The sequence below is a fragment of the Euprymna scolopes genome, chromosome 5, assembly GCF_053919585.1.
Source record: "Euprymna scolopes isolate OS-2025 chromosome 5, ASM5391958v1, whole genome shotgun sequence".
Lineage (NCBI taxonomy): Eukaryota > Metazoa > Mollusca > Cephalopoda > Sepiida > Sepiolidae > Euprymna > Euprymna scolopes.
This window is the reverse complement of record NC_136486.1, coordinates 155,845,460-155,866,094: the sequence shown is the minus strand read 5'-3', so window position 1 is coordinate 155,866,094 and position 20,635 is coordinate 155,845,460.

Sequence of the window (20,635 nt, the reverse complement as noted above, 5' to 3'; positions counted from 1 at the left end):
GATTGTTTATAACTCCAGTCAAAATCAATATGATCAATAAGTACTTTAATTGGGAAGCGTTCATTAAGGTAGTTACAAAAATCGATTCAATCATGTATGTTTTTCGGAAAGGCAAATTATATGTGATTGACTTTAATAATATAATTTACTTACTTTGAAAATGTTTTTGATCAGCTTGGTTTTAGGTTTAAAAGTATTATCTTTGTTATTTATCAGCCGATCAAATTACGAAACTCTTGATGAGAATAATATAATGATAATAATTGCTTAAGAGATTTGAAATTTGACCAATGATTAATTTACTTACGACAGACTTACAGGAGTGATATTGAGATTGATGAGGCTTTTTGTTTAAATGACGTTTAGAGATAGTGTTTATATTTGCGTACATTTAAAGGGATATTATGTGTAGCATCATTGCTTTCATGATCAGCTGGGTTTAGATTGCGAGTCCACAGGATTATTGTTGGTATTCTTTCCGATCAAGGGCAATTGCACGCATGGCTGTTGAGAGATATTTAAGCTAATACATTTTCCTTACACATTACCCTTCGGCTGTGGTTAATCGTTTCACATGGCCACAAAGATTTAGGGTTTTACTTGGATTTTATCAAACAGAAAGCGTTTGGAAGTAGTTTAGAAATGTGTTGAAAATTTGTTTTTATCGATTAGGCGATGCCTTGTAATAAAACTCATTACGTATTTAAAAAAAAAACCCTCAGTGGAGTTGGCTCGTTTTTAGACCAGGTGATAGAATTAAAGCAATATATAATACAAAGAGAACAGAAATTCAAAAGGAGAATGTTAGTTTAACAGTTATCGGCACTGTGCTTTATTTTAGAACAGTGTTTTATTTTTTAAATCATCTGTATCCTAATACTTGGAGTTAATACCCCGTGATGGCAAACAGTGTACGACTTTATAAGCCAAAAGTGGCGGAGTGTGGGGCATTGAGATTCGTAAGTTCTCTGCCATATCTACCGATTATTTGATTTAACGTTGAACGTTTCATTCACGTATTGTCATCCCCAAATGAAACGATCAACGTCAAGTAAATCATCTGTAAATATAACAAAATGTTACGTGCCATTGATAAAAGGGCAGTTTGATTTTAATTCATGGAGATGTAAGTGTCAAGCAAAGGTGTGTTAAAATCTGATGATCCGTAGTTATTTTGACATAGATGGCCTGCGGAGATGTATATACATCGTCAATATAAACGTGTTCATTGATACGTTGTTCGGATTAATGTGGACTTAGATTCTGAATGTAACGTTTTTTTTATATTTATTTATGATATTGTTTCATATGTAATATATATATATATATATATATATATGCATATACATATGTGTGTATAAATATGTAAGCTGTCATTACTAGCAAAGATCAGTTATACGCAAATCAAATGCTCAGTCAAACATTTTCCTTGCGCCAATAACGTATCACACTATTTATTTCAGATAAAAAGAGGCCTAGCTATGTATTTTTCAATGTAGAGAACGGGGTCTCGCCTTTATATGGAGGTATATACAACATCTCATATAAAAGTGTGTGTCAACATATATAGTTTAAAAATTCAGTCTGGTAATCCCTAAGAGTGTAGTGAATTATGATTAAGTGTAATATTGCCGGGTGGCAATGTATAATCTGTTATAAAGTCATCTGTTATGGTGTTCGCAAAAAAATATATACTGTAAAATATAAAGATTTTTATCTTATTAAGAATTATTTTTAGTTCTTAAAGTATAAACCATTAACTTTATCTATAATTTCTTAACGACCATGTACTTTTATGAGTATATGACAAAGCATCCATCCGGTTACAGATAAAGATAAATTCACAGACTTTCAAATCTTCCCTTGAAAACTTATGAAAGAAGAACGTCATAAATCAATGATTTGGAGAAATATAACCACTTGCTGTCTAAGATGTATGTGAATGAGGAAGACGACCATATAAATGATACAAATATGGAATGAGGATATGCATGGGATACTAGGCGATGGAAATGTACCGAAGAAAGAATATTCTTTAAAAATGAAAATAATGTTTATTCAGTAGTTTTCTTAAGAATGAATAAGAAATCAATACATAATGCGATGCTTTCGATATGGGAAATCTCCTGGTGAGCTCTCTAATGTGTAAAGCGATGTATAGTTGTAATAAAGGTTTCGTTGACAAAACTAGCTCTCTTCGGTGATAATCTATTAAATAATTTATGCAAAAGGCCGAAGCAGATACAGACAAAACGGGGGTCAAATGAGGTAATTGCTGATTGGATATGAATATGTGTTTATATATATATATATATATATATATATATATATATAATTATATATATATATACAGACCCACCCCCACACACATATATATATATATGTATATATATATACACCCACACACATACAAACACACACGTATATATATATATATATATATATATATATATAAATATATATATATATATATATATATATATATATATATATATATATATATATATATATAGATTTAGACATGGGAAAGTTAAAATCAAAATAGTAAATATATTTTTAAAGGGAAACATATTGGGATAATATAAATGTCAGCACATTGTAATTTCTGATTTGATAAGCATATGTGTTTATATATATATATATATATATATATATATATATATATATATATATATATACATATATACACATTGAAATAAAATGGGTTAAGAAATTCCAACGAAAGAAAGATGTATATTTAAATAAGGGAGTAGTCACCAACAATGTGTACTTTTTAACATTATTTTTTTATTCCGTGTCTTGAGAATTATGTTTTGATCATTGTAATAATAATAATTGCTAGTGTTTTTTTCATTTCCTTTAGAGTGGGGTGGGGTGTGTGTGTGTGTGTGTGTGTGTGTGTGTGTGTGTTTGTGCGTGTGTGTGCGTGGGTGTGTTTGCTTTTATTGGTTTGAGAATCTGTATACTGTTTGTTGGTCTATTGGATTTTTTTCAGCCAGTTCAATACCTTTCTGTATTAGTGGTAGTGTATATTCTCTTTTCCACATTGTTATTTATAGTTCATTCAGTCTAGTTGAACGGAGGTGCCTGCCTGTTATTATGGTGCAGACTCTACGTGCTAGGGAGTAGGGTATTGATTTTAGACAGCCCAACTAAGAACCCCAAAAGAGTACAAAAAAGAAGAAATTTTAGCATACGTCTCTACACACAACACAAACAACCCAGAACTATCCACACAGATAGCAAAAAAACTTATCCTCCTCAATCAGAACGACAAACTAAACAACGTACTTAAACAACAAAAATAATAAAAAACAAACGCCAACCCCAAACCGTAAAACAAATCCTAACTTCCTCAAAACTCGTCCCACATACTACAAAAGGAGTTACAAAATGCAACTAACCGCGATGTAGAGTATGTGACATAATAATATAACATAAAACATACACATTCAAAAACCTACACAAACATTCAAAATAAAAAAAAGGATCTAGATTGCACCTCCAGAAATGTAGTATATGCACTAAGATGCACAACATGCACCAAATCCTACATAGGCGCCACCAAAAATGTCAGCAATAGAATGGACTTACATAAGAGCAACATCAAAATTGCAAATAACAGACGCCTTTATGTTTCAAAACACGTACACACATGCAGTGAAACAGCTTCAAGATAATGTAAATCTTCCAAACAGACAATTATTTTTATTTACTTACACAGGAAAAAACGTCATCACCAGATTCACTCCTGAACTGAACAGAGCCTAATATCCTCACACATAAACAGGAAATGCAAGGTACACTCGCATGCACATCCATACACATACATATATACACATTCACACATTAATCAGAACTGACACATTAAACACACACACGTGCGCGCATACAACCACCCACAGACATAACACCCCTATCTATAATACAACACACTGAACTATACCAACCCTACTTAACCTCCAAACCAACAACACTAGGAAACACCTAGAACCATAGTATAATATCTTTTCCAACACCTCGCTCCCTCCTCGGTCAGTGGATGAGAACCCCCTCATGACTGAAACAACTATCATCCCTTCTATCATCCCCCTCCCATACCTATACCCCCTCAAGGTGCCCCCTCGCGTGAACAAAATCTCCCCCACAATAGGAACCGATCCTGGGCCTGGCCATACCCACATAGGGAGACAAATAAATAGAAACATTAAAAAAATCCCCTATACATATTTTAAATACACCCCTCTTTCTAACCAAACATAATATAAGCAATACCCGAAAAGACTGAACCGAAAAATCACAATACTAAAATCCAAGAATCCAAAAAATAAATATCAAAATAGAATGAAAACACCCCTACCCTTATTTCAGAAGAGCTGCCCCCCTCCTCATAAATACACATTAGTAACGACCTAAGGAAGAAAATAACCTCATAATACTATAAAACAGTACACACATTCTCAAACCAATAAAAGCAAACAAACACACGCACACACACGCAAGCACACACACACACAAACACACACACACACCCTACCCAACCCTAAAAGAAAAAGAAAAACACTAGCAGAAAGAGATAGTGACTACAATCAGGTCAGCGGCCTGGACAAGCCCAATAAAAGAGTAATGAAAATTGAACATGCCAATGAATAATAAACACTTACAAGCCGCCACCCCTTGGAAACACTTCAAATAAACTACGAAAATTGCCATTTTTACATCTCCAACACATTTGACAATAATTTCTGACGAGGACGCTTCAGAGAACGTCTGAAACGCACGTAAAAACGATTTCAATGACTTAAAAACATTATAACAATGATCCAAACATAATTCTCAATGAAAAACCAAGACAAGCAATAATAAAATAATGTTAAAAAATACACATTGTTCGTGACAACTCCCTTATTTAAATATATATATATATATATATATATATATATATATATATATATATATATATATATATATATATATATATATATATATATAAGCCTGAGGAATCCTAGAGTGGATGAAATACCGAATATTCAGTGTAGCTTAATCGCCATATATATATATATATATATATATATATATATATATATATACATATTATTATACAAATATATATATATAGAGATATGAGAAACTTAAAATCAAAAGAATGAATATATTTTTAAAGGGAAACATATTGGGATAATACAAAGCTCAACACATTGTTTTGACGCTTTTATAGAGTATCAATAATGTAAGAAAATGGCAATATAAACATGCATGCTTATATATGTAGATTAATCATTTATTCAAAGAGGGTGATACATTAGTTAGCCACGTAGGGTAAGTCAGAAAGTTTATTACTGTCGTATTTATAACCTAATGTTTCTTATCAGATTATAAGGGTGTGGTGTCCAGTGATAGTTACATATGTAGCTAAATACTAGGGAAGTCAGATTGTTTGAGAGTAGGAGAAACAAATTGATCCTGCTTTATTGAATAAATGAATAACTATAAATAGTATTTATAACTAAATACATAATATTATATATAGTAATATATTTTTATTGTAAGTTGCTTAATAAATTTACACTTGTATTCATATATATGTGTGTCTTTGTGCTTGCGTGTGTGTGTGTGTGTAAATATATTAGAAGGTTAGTTTTTTTTCAAAGTATTGTAAAATGGCAACATTTATGACTGCGCAAAAGATTATTCTGCTAAAATACCATATGTATAATGGTATGGGCCATGTATTTAAAATTCATCCATTAAGGAAGAATACTCGTTTCATAGATTACATTCGCTTAATCACCTTGCGACATAATTTTCGCCTACAGAAATATCAACTTTTTGTTGTGTTAACTTTTTTATATTTTAAGGAACATAATTGACATAATACATAATTGTTACTCTATCAGTCATACATAATCATCCACTCTAGAAAAGAATATAATCAATAACGACGACACTTTGAGTTATAGCCACTTATAATACGTTATGTTATTATATTTGTTCTGAAGTAGCTTTTATAATATTATTATAATTGGTTAATATTAAATACTACGTACACTTTGTACAAAAATCTTTTCTCAACATCATCGAGTTCGTGAGGTAATATTAAATCACTTGCTGAAATGGCAATAGATGTTTCGAGTGATTCTATATCAGAAAGAGAATTCATCTTTTTCTTTCGTATTTTTTCAGTTCAACCAGCATGCATTTTATTGATTATTTAAGAAGTGACATTAGGGGTTGCCTTTAATTACAGAAAATAAGCAGAACCAAACAATAACATTAAAACAAATAACATTAGTGTATAATACGATGCACGTTTAAACTTCCTTGATGCAAACAGTTCAAAGCTTTTTTGCATAAAATATAAGAGGTATTTGGCTTAATTATTTAAAATATTTGATAAGAATCAATTATATTGCTTTCAAATTTTTTTCAGAAATATTGGATAATATAGTGGTGTATCTATACTGTTTAAATTTGTATTTAATTTATTAACCCCATAAACAATGTATAAATAATTATGCACATTAAACAAACACGAAAGGAGCAATATGTCATATGCGTCATCATTAATTTTATTTAATGTGCAAATAACGATATGCGGGATAGAAATCTTAAAGCTAATACATGTTTTACAAGGTTATGAACTTAATTGGCATCAATTAATAGTTATCGCGTAAATTTCAGAAGACGACTGTCACCTCTCTTCTAGATGATAATATGTAAAGTTTCTCATGTTTGGGAACACTTTATAAACTGCTTTTAATATGCAGGCTTACTGAATTGCAATTTTTGAAACATTCGGGAAATATAGTTAAAAAAATATAAAATAACGTATGCAGATCCGTTCTTACTGAAACTATATTTACTAATTGAATAATACAGAAATGTTCGTCTATTTCCCTCATTAATTAATTTATTTTCTCGACAATGCGTTAACGGAAGAATAACATTTTTTAAAATTATTTGCATGTGTTTTACTTATTATCCACTTCGATGTTAAATTTGTCTAATCTTTAAATTTTTAAATGAAATACAGTCATCGCTTAACAGGGTTCAGGTTTAGAATAACACATATGGCAAAAAATCCAGCCTGAAATTAAACAACGTTACTTCCAGAAAAATACCCTGAAATCTGATGTATTCGGTTATGTTTCACAAAACTTAAACATTCTTAATAAGTTTAGTATTTATATTAAAATTCTAAATAATAATTTATTATTATTAGATTGGTGCTAAATTAATGCTTTTTGTATATAGTTGAACTCCAAATACGATATTATTTTTGCACCAAACTAATTATTATTTTTTTTTAAATTAATTGCAGGAATAATGTTCAAACAATTATGGCATAAATGCATGCATCTATTTCCAAAAACTTTACAGCAAGACCATAGCATGATTCAATCATATTAAAGGACTTTATATTCCTTTATCACTCCCCCCCCCAAAAGACCGATCTCTCACAATAAAATGTTAACTTTTATTACATAACATACTTCAAGGTAAATACAACTAAGCTACCTCCATACCTCATATAAACGTTTTATTCCCGTCTAACATAAACGCTTTCGTTGATACTTTATGTTTGACCATCATTTTTTCTGAAGGATTTTTCCATTTTATCTAATGTGTTCAATCTTCCCAAGAAATATTTAACCATACAATAAAAAAAAATATCTAAAAGTGTATCCTTGAGTGGCTGAAAACATCGATAAGTAGTCATGCAATAATATATAAAAAGATGCAATTATTTTACCCAAAGTACACACATGGAACTGTAGAACCCATGGGAGTAATCTCCTTAGTTTGCAATTGAATTGTGGATACCGCTTCCACGAATTTTAAAAGACCTCATGGGAGACTTCTTGTGTGCTCGTGTCAATGAACGTCGTTTTAGCCATTTTAATCAGATACATTTCTCATAACTGCAGCCTCCAAGATTTACATTCGGCTCAAGGAAGAATCAAAAGACATAGTGAACAAAGTATCGAGAGGGCGAGGCACTGTCTTAAATCTAATCTTCATTAAAGAATCTGTGAAAATATTTATGTTGTGGATTTGTGCATCCACTCTAATTTTCCGCATCTCGGAAATAACTTTGTACAATTCTCACATTGGCATCAAACTATAAACTGCTTGCATCAATAAGCATACGACTGTTCTTATATATCACACTTTTCAATGATCAATCAGCTATGATGGTTTTACTTAATGCACCTGCCCATCACTTACAGATTTTCTGCCTTCTTTGCATATCTTATAACACTAAAACACTGATGTTCGATTCATGCAAGATGATTCAAAAGCAGTCTGAAGTATTCATATACGTTTTTATCTAGTGGTTTCACGTGCAAATTGCATTTTTTTACATTTTTACCGGCTCTTAAATTATGCATTAGAAGGTGCATTTCAATTACTACTGTAGAAGTTCAACAAAGACTGAAATGATAAAATTTGGTTAGTAATATCATACTATGTTTAGCAATAACATACTGACTTTTCAAGAGTCTACAACAAGTAAAAATGCCTGTGTAAATATGTCTAGCAATTTCTTGAAGGCAACTAATTTGTGCGTCGAATGATTTACAAAGGCTAATTGTCATGACGCTTTTGTAATATTCATATAATGAGGTAAAACACAGATTTTGTTTAGTGATACCTTGTTTCGATTATATCTGATATTCCTCACCCGGAACCGTTTAAATCTATGAATTTCACCTAAATTTGCGTTTATCATTACTCGTAACTGAAATCAATCATTGCCTTTCTAGGAATATCCGTAAATTTTTCTCCTATCAAATCAGCAATTTAGGTGTACTGATTAGTTTGGATGAAATACAAAAAGCATGATAGTTTCTTATATAGAATTTATGTTTTGTATGAATAACCGATATATTAACTATCATCTACATCGTCTTCATGGATACGTAAATTTTAACGTAAACGATGATTATATTTAGCAGTATAAATTTTCGGTCGATTTTATATATTTACCATAAGTTACCTTTCAATCAGTAATATCAGAATGGAAGTTAAAACAGCGAAGTCCTAACAGTAAACTATCATTTTACGTGTGAGAATTATGAATAATGCATCCTCGAAATTTTAAATCATAATCAATACTTCTGTAAAGTTGTTCGGCCAAAGAATATAAATAACCTTAATCTTGTCAGTTTCCTCGTAACATCATTGATGCCATCTTTGCAACGTGATATCAAACGATATGAATATTTCTCACGTATTATCCACTTTCTCTTTTTTATAGTATTTTTTACCAGTGGCATTTCAAATTAATTTACATACGGGCTGATGCAGTATATTACACATGCTGAAGAATATTTCGCCAGAATTTTGTACCTGCGGAGGTATGATAAAAAGAACATAAGAAAATACTCTTGTTCACAAAAAATGAGCAAAGTTATTCAAGTAACGTCTTTTCTTTATTTTATGGTTATTTTACTTATAAATGTCTTGCTTTTTTCTAATTTAAAATAGTAACGTAATTATAGTTTATTTCTGTAAAGCCAACGTTTTAAAGTTTGTGAAAAAAATTCAGTAAACTGATTCAATAATCAGTATGCAGATGTTTAAGACATTTTACTGAATATATTCCTAAGTGCTTTAACTTAACGTTCTCCAAAATTAAAGTTGTAAATCTACAAAATTACGAAGCAAATCTAAATTAAGCTACAATTAAATATGCTGGGATGTTTGCTGGACTTGGGACTTAAAATTCACAACAGTGAATATTTCTATTTTTGTAATAACACTAATTTAAAGCTACAAAAAGTCTTAGTGGCAGATATATTCATTGTATGAACACATTCGTTTGTTGCCTTTTTCTGCGTGCAAGTATTTTTAACAGACAACATTCAAGTTACCTTCAACTATCACATTGGTCATATTTGTGTGTCTTCCCTTAATACTTGGACTACCCGAGTCAAGATAACCTCTTGGCAACGATTTTATTTTTATATACTATTTTCATATAGCAAGATTGTACAGGACAATCTTAGTAAATATCACCTTTTCGTTTAGTCTTCGACTTTTTCGTCTCTTAACTGTCCCGCTAATTTGTCGAGATTATACGGAAAATTAATGTTTTACTCAGACTCGATTCGTCAGTGGACTTTTTTGTGTTATCGATTAAATCTTATTACGCAACAAATATTGCAATTTCTTTTCTGTTAAAATTTTATTTGGGCTAACCATAGGTAGTTTTAATTTCTGGCAGCCCTCCTTGCACAGCCATTGTTTATTCACTTATTATGTACACTTTTCGCCATTTTCCTAGCTAATTTTATACAACCAAACACATTAAATAATGTGTCTTTTACTTATAGTGGCTACGTTACGTTTAATACCCGGGAAATTTGATTCGTTATCCGATGCTTTTTGGCAAGTTTTGGGCTGTGTCCATAGAGTATTTTTGTTTTACTAGATCCTCTCCTTCCGAAGGCGAGGATTGTTATTACCTTAACTACTAATGGGCATTTATCTTTTTGCAAATCGACTACGCAGTCGTGGCGTCTTTCCAACTTTCTTTTAAAAGTTATTTACGAATTTTACTAGAAGTAAAATTAATCATGAATTGTCTAGTTTAAGTAAGGCGATTTAATATATTTTTGATAAGAAAATGTGTAATTTGTGCACCCCAGCTAATTTCACATAGTCCCGTTTAACGAAAAATTGTTTAATAAAAACATGAAAATTATTACATGGTGAATGTAGGAGATATAATTTAAAAAATACAATCATTATATTGAATGTTTATATCATAATAAGATTAGGATTTACATTATACTAGCGGAGAGTACCCGGCGTTTCTCGGGTGTTTGTAGGTGTGTGTACTTTGGGGTAAATGCAAAGAACAATCGTTGTTTTTTTTTTTTAAATACGAAGCATTGGCGCGCAGTTGAAAATACAATGGTGTAAAAAATAGATGTCTGTTAGTGACGAGTTATTGACGTGATCTTTGAGTGGGGGACAGTATTTTATTTACCGCGATGGCTTCTTTTTTATACGAAAAAGCTTAATGCGCATACGGTGATCGTAAACAATAGCTATTCAGCAGTTAACATTTTCTGCGGGACAGTTTTTAAAAAGGTCAATAAAACGGTTTGATTGAGTTTAATTAACTTTGGGGAAAACCAGTTCCCTGTTTATTAGGGGAGTTTCTCCTCTCGAAATGAAAGCACCCGTCTGATATGACGTAGCCGACATTGACCAAACGTCACATAGCTTTCTTGAAACCACTGGCCGTGCGCCACTAATTCGAATCGAGTTTCGCTTTTTTTACATCGAAAAACTAATGCAACACGTGCCGATCCGAAAATGTCGAATAATTATCGTTTCAAAGTCGGCAAAATAGAGAGGCGACCCCCGTTGTTTAGTCGTAGATATTATGATTTCGACTTGGTACAAAAAGTAAAAAAAATGAGCAACGACCTTGAGAATCTGGCGGAAAAAGGCCTTTCTCAGACATACATAAAAAGTGAACATACATACATACACCCATTTTCGCTTTATATATATATAGATTGTATATTACAAGCTTTACATCAACATGAAATTCATTTGTAGTTTTGTAAAAAAAAGGCAATCCTTTAATGTTTATATTTACAGAAGAACAGATGCAAATGATTGCATTTTTTCTATTTTATGAGAATACATTGCAGATTACATAAGTTTTTTTTTTTTTACAATATGTTTGTACGCAGTAGTAGTAGCTTATTTAATGTCGGATTATGTTTTACATTCTTAGACATTGCAGTGATTATAATAAGATTAAAAATAATCTTTCTAATTATCAATATATTAATATTAAAAGTGCAATGATATACTGACTGAATTATTGCATCTTTTCTATCAAAATTAAATAAGAAAAAAAACGTTAGAAATATATATTATAAAATGATAGCGGATTAATTCATTGTTCTGTCGCGGGGTATACGTATTTAACATGTTTAAAAATATTTTTTTTAGCTTTTGTTACTCTTAATACTTTCAAAACACTTTATTCCCTATTTTATCTCTCCGTGTCTGTAAAGCCATAAAACGCTATTTTTTTTTTTTAGTTTTTAGGTACGTATATGGTTTTCTTATAAGATATGATGTCAATGTATGATATTCAAAAAACTTGTGCAAACATAAATGTCGCTAACAACATAATAATGTTATATAAATTTATTTGTTTGTTGTTTTGGACCCATTACGCTTGACAACGATATATATATATCTATATGCGTGTAGGTCAGAACCATACGTAAGTGAGAAATAAACAGAAAACATTATCATAGCGTGAACAAGTGACAGGGGGGTGCAGATTTAGAGAATTGCAATAAGAAACACACACAAAATGAAAATAAAATAAACGGTTAAAATAGAAAGAGCAATCACAAAAAAAATAGAAATGTAGCGAGAGCCTTAAAAATGTCAGTCTGTGTCTGCTTTTAAGCGACTGACAAATGGCAGGAAATGTCCATGTCTAGATGTGGATCGTGCAGAAAACATGCCAGCTGTAATGGCTGCTGTTTTATAAGAACCTTTGATGTTTAGGCCGTCTGCTCAAGTTGACAGTTTACGTCGTTCACTGGTCTACTTGACTGTCGTGTTTCCTGTTACAACCAACTTTGGCACTCGCAGAAATTTCAGGCAGACATTGCTATGGCACGTCCTGAGAAAATAAAAATCGCGTAACATAACAAACAAATAATAAATGAAATAAAAGCAAAGAAACAACAATTTGGACGGAAACTAAGACAGTGAAAATTCGCTCATACAACGATTGCTTCTGTCTAACTTAGAATGATTCTGTCAGGCATGTATGGTCCGGTATCGGAAGAAAGCAAAGCAAAGGATTTGAAGAATGGAGTATAAGGAAAATGAATGACGCCAAAGAAATGTTATATAAAATATATGATTGAAACATCATATTATGGGTCCAAATCGTCATTTTCTATGAAAACTTAAAACAAAGTAAAGTGTAAATTACAAAAACACATAAAAAATATAAGCACCACAAATTATAATTTTCTATAGCTATGTCTTGTTCTCTTCAAGTACTTCATTTATACTCACAGTTATTTAAAAATCAGTGGATTCCGTATAGGATTTGATTAATTACAATGAGTATATTATGATTTCTTCTTTAATGTATACTAATTACGCTTAGCACATTCATTCAAATGATTGAGAAGATACTACTTAAGAAATTCTCCAGTATAATAAAAGGAGTAATTCAATGGTAGAATTGTTTGTTTGATTGTTTGTGTTTTCAATTATATATATATATATATATATATATATATATATATATATATATATATATATATATATATATATATATATATATATATATATAAGCTAGAAAAGAAAAGACAGTATTTGCATAGTAACCCCGACTAATCATATAGGAAACATTCCGTAAAAATATATAAACACTAAACTTTATACGTTTGAGATTTCGTTCATAAATGATATAAAAAGTAGAATCTATACAATACAACCGCGAATTTAAAAAAGTGGGTATTATCTGCAACCACACATAAGAGATAAGCCTCGGCAGTTAATATCACGGATTAGTATATAAATATTAAGTGTAGGTTGTAACAACATATAAATATTGAAACGTTTATAGTGCCTGCTTACAAAGAGTTATACAATTTGTTACATGCATCGATATATATATATATATATATATATATATATATATATATATATATATATATATATATACATATGTGTGTGTATAATTATGTGTATATATATGTATATACAAATGTATATAGACATCTGTATATATACGTATGTATATAATTGTATATATATATACATATATATATATATATATATATATACACATATATGTGTATATATATGCGGTTGTGTTTGTTTTAGGCATATCAACCCTTTTCAGGTTATTTAATGCGGAATTCAAAGATTTGGAACAAAACGCAATTTAATAGGCTATATTTGTCGTTTGCAAGTCGGTTTCTATTTACCCATAGTTTGGACCTAACGGATACTACAACTCCGTATCAGAGTGGACTGTCAGCAATGGCAATGTATATATATATATATATATATATATATATATATATATATATATATATATTTATATGTATATATGAGCAGAGAGTTAATAACATATGTTAAAAACACTTTGAAATGAGTTAAAAACAGATTAAATGTGTTTAACTCATTTCAAAGTGTTTTTTAACATATTTTATTAATTTTTTTGCTCATATTATAAGCTTTGTTTCCTATTTGGTTTTATTGAGCTGTGATGTCTGGCTGAGATAATTTTATAAATATTAATTCTTTAATATTTATAATTTACTTTAATTTTACCATCTTTGATCATTTTGGTAAATTCAATTGTAATTTTAATTTTATATATATGTATATATATATATATATATATATATATATATATATATATATATATATGAAAATTTATATATATATATACATACGGCTGCCCCTAAGAAACGTGCCCAACTCTTATTAGGCCCCAATTCTTAGTGTTTTGTTCGAATGAAATGAAATTTTTTTCATAGCTATTTTATTATATTCAATGCATCATATCCACACACTAGGTTCTTTGGCTTTTGCGTCCGCTGACTCTAAAATGCCAAGAAAAACAATGGATGTCCTCTGTTTTTTTGGGTCACTCTGTATATATATATATATATATATATATATATATATATCAATAGAAGAGGAGCATATAAAAACGATAAACAACCAGAGAATTCGCTCATAAGCCTGAGAAGTCCTAGAGTGGATGAAACGCGGAATATTCAGTGTAGCCTGATTGCCATATATATTTATATAATTACTAACTTGCTCTGCGTAGCTATTGAGCACTTTTTAAGCAAATACTTAAAGTTCACGCGTAAATCTGTACTTTCGTATATCAATTTTATGTGAGTAAATTAAGTAGATACATATATATGTGTGTGTGTATGTTTGTATGTGTGTGTGTATAATTATATATGATGAAATGAACTTATTCAAAAGCAGATATACAGGATTTTAAAAGTTGTTTTGGCTGAGGACAAGATCTTTCGAAAAAACTATTTTACTGTTTAATTAGAGGCTAAAAACACAATATACACCCACATAAATGGTTAAAGGATTCTCTGGCAAAAAACTCGAAGATACATGAAATTTGTATGTATAACTGGAAATCTGAAGAAAAAACAGCTAAGTAATTTGTAAGATCTTTTAAGAGCATCTTATATATATATATATATATATATATATATATATATATATATATATATATATATATATATATACATACCTTGCTGTCTTTAAACGTATTATATGAAAGCAGGGATAAAATATGTCATAGAAATTGCAACATAAATTTACGTTCATTGTATGCGCAGATGACTTTCTTCAAAAGCTTATATTGTAAATAATCTTAGGTCATAAAATTAAAGACAGGAGTGACAGTCTTATAAGAACATTTTTGCCGCACATACGGCAACCCTTAGTTGCCATATTTGTCGTCTAATCTGGACAAGTAAATGTGCTCCGATACAACATTCGAGGATTCACAATTTATTTATGCTATCGACTTGACAAGAAGAAAGATTTTATAAGATATATGTTTCATTTAATGTGTAACTAAAGGTGATTGAAAAAGCCACCTGCATGCGCACAGCCGAACAACACTTAACTTAAGAGATAGCAAACTGCTGAAAAAAAAGTAACAATCAGCATATTAATTTAGATATATACATATAAATATTTATAGTTATATGGGTGTAAGAAGCTAATAATAGTTGCTCTCTTTTTCCTCTTCCCTCTCTTTAATGTTTTAAACTAAAAATATTTCCGCCTTTTGCTATAATCAAGCTATACAGCAGAGACCTTCGTATATATATACATATATATATATATATATATATATATATATACACTATGTATACACTATATTTGCACTGCACCCCAATAAAAATGCATGGATTGAGCTTATACATTTTGAAGTCAAAAAATTAATATAAATATATATTTTTCATTATATGAAGCTTGAAGTATACATAAAACTTTAACCCATTACAATTAGTTTACGAAATAAACATAAGTTCTAAATAAATTATCTACCTCATAAATACACAAGCACCCACACAAACACACACACACACACACACACACACACCCATATATATATATATATATATATATATATATATATATATATATATATATATATTTGTGTGTGTGTATGTGTTCACATTCCTGGTGTTGATGTTTTTATTCTATATTGTAGTCATGTTTATTTACGGCAAGCATGCACACAGGCATATATATATATATATATATATATATATATATATATATATATATATATATATATATATATATATATATATATATATATATATACTTTTTACTATAATAACTAAATACCTACATACACTAGTGTTTCATCCTTTCGCAAATGTTCAGTGCAGGATATCACGATTAATATCAGTCGTACGATTGTAACCCCGCAACACGAGACATCTCTGGCAAGATTAGCGTAGATCTAATCCATTCTGCTCCCATTCACAACGTGAAATAAAGCTGAATGTAAATCGTTATACGACGATCTATGCATAAGAGCTAAATTGATCGAATTTAATTCAGCTGAAGGTGCTCAACGATAAGAAACGAATTTCTTAAAGGGACTATCATAATTATTTTTTACTATAGACACTAGTGTTTCATCCTTTCGGGAATCCTCTCTTTATATATATATATATATATATATATATATATATATATATATATATATATATATATATATATATGTATATATACATACTTATTTTCAGATTTATTGTGCCTTAGAAGTTCCGTAGTAGTTCGTGAATCCGCGTGATACAACGCGATAAAAAAAACTACCGTAAAAACAACAAACGGACTTCTACTTTCTGAAATCTGTCCTAGCAGCAACATGACAAAAAAAAGAAAGACATATTCATGAATAGGCTTTGCATCGAAATATATGAATAATTATAATTATATATATATTAATATATTAAATATATAAATATGTATAAATATATATATATATATATATATATAAATATATTAATTATTATATTATTTATTATAAATATATATATATATATATATATATAAAATATATTGTAGTCATCGACATACACTCCTGTTTCGTTTTTTCACAACTCATCAGTGCCGCTAGACTAACACCTACACCAAGCCAAGGATCGAACCTAGAACCGTCGTGATGACAGTCGGCAATTCTACCCCCTGACTACGGAAGCGGTGGCCGCAATTGATCTGTCCGAATGTCTATTTAAATAAACATCCATCCGCCACTCGTTAAGTGCTCCAACGTTTGTTTGTAAACAAACCGCGAGCTTCGCATTTTTTCAGCCAAATTAAGTAGGGAGTAAGATTAATTACGATAGTGCTCAACCCAAGAGGGGGACTTTATAAAATATATTGTAGTCATCGACATATAGTCCTGGTTCGTTGTTTCACAACTACTCAGTGCCGCTAGACTAACACCTATCCCAAGCCGAGGATCGAACCTAGAACCGTCTTGATGACAGTCGGCAGTTCTACCTACTGACTACGGAAGCGGTGGCTGCAATAAATCTGTCCGAATGTCTATTTAAATAAACATCCGTATTCATTCTATATACCCTCACAAGCATATTTGATAGTACGCATATCGGCCCATATAGAGATAAGGGACTAGCTATAATAAAAAATAACTCCAACAAAGTCAAGGGAGATAACTTTAAGAAAATCATACAAAAGGAAATGAAAAAATTAGGCCTAAAAGCAGACGTATCAGCTAATATAAAAATAACAAACTTCCTGGACGTCACGTTAAATTTAGATAAAACCCGTATAAACCCTACTTAAAAAAATAACACTACTCTAATATAGGTAAACCCTAAGTCCAATCACCCACAATCAATTATAAACCAGATTCCTAACTCTATCGTAAGTAGGCTCAGTAATAACTCAAGCAATGAAAATGCATTAAACAGGTCAACCAATATCTAGGAAACAACCTTCAAAATAGTGGATACAAAAATATCGATATCAAATATAAGCAACGAAACACCAACAACTATAATAAAATTAAAAATAGAAGAAAAATAACTATAATTTGGTATACGCCCCCATACAATCAAATGTAAAAACCAACACTTGGCAAGAAATTTATTTGTCTTATCGAAAAACACTTTCCCGCAACCAACCCCTTACACAAAATTTTCAATAAAACTACCTTTACGTTTACCTACAGTTGTTGCGAGAATTTAGAGATAATAATTAAAGCACGTAATAACAAAATATTTAATACAAACAATGTAAACAACAACAAAATAGATAATAAAACGTAAATACCATAACAAAAAACTAACACTAGCAGAAATAATAATAATAATAATAATAATAATAATAATAACAATAATAATAATAATAATAATAATAATAGTAATAATAATAGTAATAATAATAGTAATAATAATAACAATAAAAACCAACCCGGGGACAAGAACAACTATACTATGAATAAACATACTAATAACGAACAAGATAAATGCAACTGTAGACACCGTCCACTTTGCCCAGTTCAAAATAAATGTCTAACCAAAAGCGTAGTATATCAGGCAACAATATTTGCGAAAGAAACCCCGAATAACAGGAAATATTACGTAGGTATGACTTCCTTAGATTTAAAAACTCGGTACTATGACCACAAAAGTACATTCAACAATAAAACAGACCGTATGAAAACAACACTAGCGAATAAATACTGGGAACTCAAGGAAAGCGGACATTTGCTGGTAGTCGAATGGAAAATAATAAGAGAAGCTACCACGTGTAGGGACCGAGACGACCCATGTAGATTATGCTCATGAAAAATTTACTATCATGTACTTTAAAGAACCCCAACATCTATTAAACAGTAGAAGAGGAATAACAAACAAATGTGTTCACAAGATAAAATTTACTCTAGGATAGCGATACAAAATAGTTTTAAGACTAACAAAAACAATAGAATATAAGCAAATAAATAAATTAAGTAAAAATGAATATACATAAACGATCACATATGTATGCATATACATATGTATATATATATGTGTGCATATATATATATATGTGTGTACACCCCCCACATATATATATATATATATATATATGTATATATATATACATATAAACTAACATAAAAACAAAAAAAATAGATTTAAAACAGATCAAGACTAAATAGAGCACACACTAAGGAACAGGTCAACCAGAGGGCAAATAGGCCTTTGTCCGATAAATACACACTCATTGGCTGATAGCAGGGGTACGGTAGATACTAGAAAGCTGATTGGCTTTCTAAAATTTCAATCGAAGATGAACACATATAAACGACAAATAACCACAGAATTCGCGCATAAGCCTGAAGAATCCTATAGTTGATGAAACGCGGGATATCCCGTGTAGTTTAATCGCCATATACATTATCTAACTTATTCTTTCTCTGTCTCTCTCTCTTTCTCTTTCTCCCTGTATATATATATATATATATATATATATATATATATATATATATATATATATATATATACTCTTTAACCGTAACTTCCCACACTTATTACTCCCGTAAACTATCAACACTAGTGTTTGTGGGTATTTACTGACTATGTTATGTTTATAACACTCTTTCCTCTTACGGTATCATGTCCACCGTAGCCGTCGTCTACAGCCATAGTGTTCATACGTCTTTATTTTCCAGAAACAAGGAGCCGCTCACTATAAACACGTAGTTTGTTTTTCTAACAGTTTCTTGTGCTGAATGCTTCTGCGCGCATTCTATTTACATATCGCTAAAACGACTTGTGTTTTTATGGCCCCCCTATGCACTTTAATACGCACGCTGCCGATTTACTAAAATATACGCTATATGAGCTATGCTGCAAATAAGTGAATTCAAACTAATATAGAATTCAAATTTTTTATCATAAGTCAAGTTTCTAATTAGTTAATCTAATATGTAGTAGTGGTGACAAAATAAAAAAAAATGATCGCTGGTCATCTGATAGAATATGAAGAAAAATACATTGAAGTTCGCCCGTATATGTCTGCGTACGACATACGACTACAACGTAGCTACTTGTAAGTTTAGTTTACGCATGCGCAAAAAAGCAGCCATAGTCGTATTACAGCAGGCCAATAACATTTTTTTAATTTAACTCCAGTGCCTGTTAAGTGTTATTCTGTAGTCTATGAGAAATATACACAATGTAGACTATATATATATATATATATATATATATATATATATATATATATATATATGTTTGTGTACATATATATGTATTTATATATGTATGTGTAAATATATATGTATATATGCATATATGTATGCATATATATGTATATATTTTTATATATATATGTATATATGCGCATATGTATGTATATATATGTATATATATGTATATATATATTTATAAATATATATATATATGTATATATATTTATATATGTATATGTTTATATGTTTATATATATATATATTTATATATATATATTAATATACATATATTTATATATATATATATCTATATTTTGATCTATTATATATATATATATATAT